The sequence below is a fragment of the Tamandua tetradactyla genome, chromosome X (genome assembly GCF_023851605.1).
Source record: "Tamandua tetradactyla isolate mTamTet1 chromosome X, mTamTet1.pri, whole genome shotgun sequence".
Taxonomy (NCBI): domain Eukaryota; kingdom Metazoa; phylum Chordata; class Mammalia; order Pilosa; family Myrmecophagidae; genus Tamandua; species Tamandua tetradactyla.
The window spans coordinates 81,798,807-81,805,085 of NC_135353.1; the positions used below are offsets into that span (position 1 = coordinate 81,798,807).

Below are 6,279 nucleotides of genomic sequence, written 5' to 3' on the forward strand. Positions count from 1 at the left end.
ATTTCCTGTCTAGACAGCACAACGCAGTGGGGCATGTGAGAAACATGAGAAATATGCAAAAAGCATGGAAGGGGAGGGAGACAGCTTGCAATTAGGACTCAAACATAAAGCATCTGTTACTTTATTGGCATCACTTACCTGAAGAGCTTGTGAGAAAGATTCTCAGAACTCTCTAACTGCAAAGCCTTGAGCTGCTGGGGGTCCCACAACACTGATAAGGCTCTTGCACAACTGGTATCCTGAAGGCAGTTATGTGAACATGGGCAGTCATATGAGGGTGGGAGATGGAAGACCTGATGGATTCTACCTGAGGTAGAATGATGGGAGGAAGGAAAGAACAAAGAAAGGGACCTGAAAACAAAAAGAGCTAAGAAAACATGGCACTCGATGGAAGTGAGCAGGAACATTCACAAAAGAGGAACCATAAAATAACAAACATGCCTAGTGGGACTGGAGGGAACAGCAGCAGCCACCTGTCGCTTGACGTAAGACCACAGTGGGAAAGCTTCATAAACCCCAACTCTGCCTGAAGTTTCTGCTTCCAGAATACCAAGTTAGTGGAACAGAGTTCTTGAAATAGGCCAGAATATTAGGCTGGTCAAATGGACCAATATATAGGAAAGAATGGCTGCAAGGAAGGTAGCTAGGTGTACTCCTGCAACTCCCTTCTTCTGTGAATTGGGTGAGGTGGTGGGTCTCAAGGTCCGCACAGTTTCTGGCATGACCAAACTAGGGAGGAGCTCCCTAGGTAGGATTCTTTTGAGTGCTGCAAGGGATCCAGCTTGGAGAGAATGTGTTCAACCTGGTTAGTGTCAGCTCTGGTGTTTTGCCTTCTCCTGAATACACAACTTGAGGGCCTCTACCACAGGTGGATCCAGAGGCTATGGGTTGACACCTCCTCATTCACCTTTTCTGGATTATATCCTGATACACAATAACTGATGTGACCTTTTGCTTTGGAACTCATTTTTTAGGCAGAAGAGCTCATGCCCACAAGGCTCCAGCTAGGAGCTGCTGCTACTGCTACTTTCATTGGACTCTTCATAGTTTGGGTTGCTTGGGTCGGTAGAGCCATCTCGGTGTCATGGTCGATATGCCTGAAGGTCGGGCTTGGGGGGCCGCATAGGCTCAGGCATATGCCGCCTCCTCGTCTTCTCCTTGGCTGCGTATTTCACCTTCTGGTCGTAGTCGTCCAGGTCGAGTTGGTTCCATCAGATACAGTGTATGTAGTCATGGCTCGTGTCCAGTTGACTGCCAGTCTTGTAGCAGAGTTTCGGCCCAGGGTCCAGCGCTACCACCCCTAGAGTCCGGTGAAGCTATCCGCAGCCTCTTCAACAGCAGTCCCCACCTCCCCCTTCCTTAGGATATTTTGCTTTCTACTTAACCTGTAGGTTTTCTGAATTAACACAAAACACAAATGTTGTCTAAGTGTGAAGAGTGATCAGTCACACCTACACAAAGTTTATTAGGTTCCATTTCTTTTTTTTCTTTTTTTTAAAATTTTTTTATTAATTAAAAAAATTTACAAGAAAAAACAAACGTTTCTAATATATGATAATTTTGTTCTACATATATAATCAGTAATTCAAAATATTATCACATAGTTGCATATTCATCATCATGATCATTTCTTAGAACATTTGCACCAATTCAGAAAAAGAACTAAAAAGACAAAACAAAACTTAAAACAAAAACAGAGAAAAAAATTATACATACCATACCCCTTACCCCTTCCTTTCATTGATCACTAGCATTTCAAACTAAATTTATTTAAGCATTTGTTCCATCTGTTATTTATTTTTATTCCATGTGTTCTACTTGTCTGTTGACAAAGTTGATAAAAGGAGCATCAGACACAAGGTATTCACAATCACACAGTCACATTGTGAAAGCTATATCATTATTCAATCATCATCAAAAAACATGGGTACTGGAAACACAGCTCTACATTTCAGGCTGTTCCCTCCAGCCTCTCCACTACATCTCAAACATTGTCTCTGTTTGGAATCTCTCAGCCATTGACACGTAGTCTCATTTCACTCTTCCCCCTTTGGTCGAGAAGGTTCTCTCAATCCCTTGATGTTAATTCTCAGCTCATTCTAGGGTTTTTCTCAATCCCTTGATGCTGAGTCTCAGCTCATTGAAGGGTCTCTGTCCCAGGTTGCCAGGAAGGTCCGCACCCCTGCGAGTCATGTCCCGTGCAGAGAGGGGGAGGGTGGTGAGACTGCTCGTCATGTTGGCTGGAGGGAGAGGCCACATCTGAGCAACCAGATCGGCTCTCTTGGGGGTGACTCTTAGGCCTAAACTTTAAGTAGACTTGACCTATCCTTTGTGGGGTTAAGCTTCATATGAACAAACCCCAAGACTGGGGGCTCAGCCTGTAGCTTTGGTTGTCCACACTGCTTGTGAGACTATCAAGAATTCGACTTGGGGAAGTTGAATTTCTCCCCGCTCTCACCATTCTCTGAAGGGGGCTTGCAAATACTTTTCCACTCACTGATCGAATCACTCTGGGATTCATCGGAGCATCACTCTGGACAAACCAACAAAATCTCATGTCCTACCCAAGATTCCAAGTACTTATGGTATTCCACCGAGCTATCTACATAAGTTGTATTAGGAAATGCACTATTGAAAATATAAATTTTGTACCATGTAAACATGTTTTGCTTTAGTCTCACATATAAGTTGAAATTTTAAAATATTAATTGCCATCTATTTTCAGCACCCTGCAATAATGACATTCCTTTGTTCTTCCTCATGCACAAAGATTTTTAAAATTTGTACTTTTAGTCACTATTATTATACACTCTAGGCATTCCTATCTTATACCATCTCAATCTTTATCTTCTATCTTTCTTTGTGATTTCATTTATGCCCCCAGCCCTCCTCCCTCTATCCTCACATGTAGCTTCATTCAGTGTTTTAAGACAATTGTATTACAATTAGGTAGTATTGTGCTGTTCATTTCTGAGTTTCCGTATCCAGTCCCGTTGCACAGTCTGTATCCCTTCAGCTCCAATTACCCAATATCTTACCCTTTTTCTATCTCCTGATGGTCTCTGTTATCAACGAAAGATTCCAAATTTATTCACTAATGTCACTTCATATAAGTGAGACCATACAGTATTTGTCCTTTTGTTTTTGGCTAATGTCACTCAGCATAATGTCCTCATGGTCCATCCATGTTGTTACATACTTCATAACCTAATTCTGTCTTAAAGCTGCATAATACTCCATTGTATGTATATACCACAGTTTGTTTAGCCACTCAGCTGTTGATGGACCTTTTGGTTATTTCCATCTCTTTGCAATTGTAAATAATGCTGCTACAAACATTGGTGTGCAAATGTCCGTTTGTGTCCTTGCCCTTATGTCCTTTGAGTAGATACATAGCAATGGTATTGCTGGGTCATATGGCAATTCTATATGCAGCTTTCTGAGGAACTGCCAAACGACCTTCCACAGTGGTTGCACCATTTGACATTCCCACCAAGAGAGGGTAAGTGTGCCTCTTTCTCCACATCCTCTCCAGCACTTGTCATTCTCTGTTTCGTTGATAATGGCCATTCTGGTGGGTGTGAGATGATAACTCATTGTGGTTTTGATTTGCATTTCTCGGATGGCCAGGGAGGTTGAACATCTTTTCGTGTGCCTTTTGGCCATTTGTATTCCCTCCTCTGAGAAGTGTCTGCTCAAGTCTTTTGCCCATTTTGTGATTGGATTGGCTGTGTTTTTGTTTTTGAGTTGAACGATCTCTTTATAAGTTCTGGATACTAGACCTTTATCTGATATGCTGTTTCCAAATATTGTCTCCCATTGTGTAGGCTGTCCTTTTACTTTCTTGATGAAGTTCTTTGATGTGCCAAAGTGTTTAATTTTGAGGAGTTCCCATTTCTTTCTTTCTTTCTTTCTTCAGTGCTCTTGCTTTGGGTGTAAGGTCTATAAAACCGCCTCCAAGTATAAGATTTATAAGATATTTCCCTACATTTTTTTCGCACAGATTTTTATGGTCTCCGACCTAATGTTTAGGTCTTTGATCCATTTTGAGTTCACTGTTGTATAGGGTGTGAGATATGGGTCCTCTTTCATTCTTTTGCATATGGATATCCAGTTCTCTAGGTGCCATTTGTTGAAGAGACTGTTCTGTCCCAGGTGAATTGGCGTGACCGCCTTACCAAAGATCAATTGTCCATAGATGAGAGGGTCTATATCTGAACACTTTATTTGATTCCATTGGTCAATATATCTATCTTTATGCCAGTACCATGCTGTTTTGACCCCTGTAGCTTCATAATATACCTTAAAGTCAGGCAGCATGAGACCTCCGACTTCATTTCTTTTTCCTCAGGATACTTTTAGCTATTCAGGGTACCCTGCCCTTCCAGATACATTTGGTTATTAGCTTTTCTATTTCTGAGAAGTAAGTTGTTGGGATTTTGATTGGCATTGCACTGAATCTGTAAATCAGTTTAGTAGAATTGACATCTTCACTATATTTAGTTTTCCAATTCGTGGACACAGTATGCCCTTCCATCTGTTTAGGTCTTCTGTGATTTCTTTTAACAGTTTCTTGTAGTTTTCTTCATATAGATCTTTTGTCTCTTAGGTTAAGTTTATTCCTAAATATTTTATTCCTTTGGTTACAATTGTAAATGGAATTCTTTTCTTGATTTCCCCCTCAGATTGTTCATTACTAGTGTATAGAAACACTACAGATTGTTTGTATTAATTCAAAAGAAATTAGCAACTAACAAACAAAACAATAAGATATCATTCCATTCTACATATACCATCAGTAATTCCTAATATCATCACATAGTTGCATATTCATCATTTCCTAGAATATTTGCATCGACTTAGAAAAATAAATAAAAAGACAACAGAAAAAGAAATAAAACGATAACAGAGAAGAAAAAGTTATACATACCATACCCCTTGCCCCTCGCTTTCATTTACCACTAGTATTTCAAACTAAATTTATTTTAACATGTGTTCCCCCTATTTATTTTTTATTCCATATGTTCTACCCTTTTGTTGATATGGTAGATAAAAGGAGCATCAGACACAAGGTTTTCACAATCACAGAGTCACATTGTGAAAGCTATATCATTGTTCAATCATCATCAAGAAACCTGCGTACTGGAAACACAGCTCTACATTTTCAGGCCATTCCCTCCGGCCTCCCCACTACATCTTGAACAAGGCGATATCTCCTTAATGCATAAGAATTACCTCCGGGATAACCTCTCGTCTCTGTTTGGAATCTCTCAGCCATTTTGTGTGCCTTTTGGCCCTTTCTGTTTCCTCTTCTGAGGAAAATCTGAGCACTACAGATTTTTTAGGGTTTATCTTTTAACCTGCCACTTTTCTATACTCGTCTATTTGCTCTTGTAGTCTTGCTGTGTATTTTTCATGGTTTTTTACATATACTATCATATCATGTGCAAACAGTGAGAGTTTTTCTTCCTCCTTGCCAATTTCAATGCCTTATATTTCTTTTTCTTCCCTAATTGCTCTGGCTAGAACTTCCACTACAATGTAGAAAATCAGTGGTGATAGTGAACATCCTTGTCTTGTTCCTGATCGTAGGGGGAATGTTTTCAGTTTTTACCCTTTGAAGATATTAACTGTGGGTTTTTCATATATTCCCTTTTTCATTTTAAGTAAGTTCCCTAAAAGGGGAAACATTTTGAAGAAACCTCAGAGTAGATCCAGAGGCTTGGAGAGCTGCTGCTTCAGAAGTGGCTGAGCCAGTGTAGACTTTGTTGATCAACACAAAAATAACCTTGGTACTCAGTGAGGAGTCACAGAAATTGCCAAAATCTAAAGAGAAGTAATCTCTGGCCCTTGCAGATTCTAAGCTAAAAGAGGAAACCCAGTGTTTTGTCCTGGATCAGTGCCCCCAGAGGCTTCCATCACAAGTCTGGAAGCAACAAAATGGAACAAAGACCAGCAGATGCCAGCCACAAAGCACATTTGGTTTTTAACAGATTAATGGAATTGAGCTGCAACCTTTTTCCGCAAACACACCTGCAGATCTCATGCTGTTTTTCAAAATATAAATTTAGAACCTTTGGTTATTTGCCAGAAAATACTTTAAAAGCCAGTAGCCTGCGTTATATTTTAACTCTAGTTGTGTTTGTTTAGGTGGGAATTTTATTTTACACAGCTGAGATTAATTATTCTTTTTATCAAAATTTAACAGGTTTCAGGACCACCCATGATACTTTATACATTAACAATATGACAGAAGCATGTTAGCCACTGTTGTCTTGG

The 6,279-nt window shown here is 40.0% G+C and overlaps 1 pseudogene; it reads right to left on the reverse strand.

The window, feature by feature from the left end:
- Positions 1-812: 812 nt before the first annotated feature.
- On the reverse strand, positions 813-6,046 carry LOC143671902 (UPF0561 protein C2orf68 homolog pseudogene; annotated as a pseudogene).
- Between the last annotated feature and the right edge of the window lie 233 nt (positions 6,047-6,279).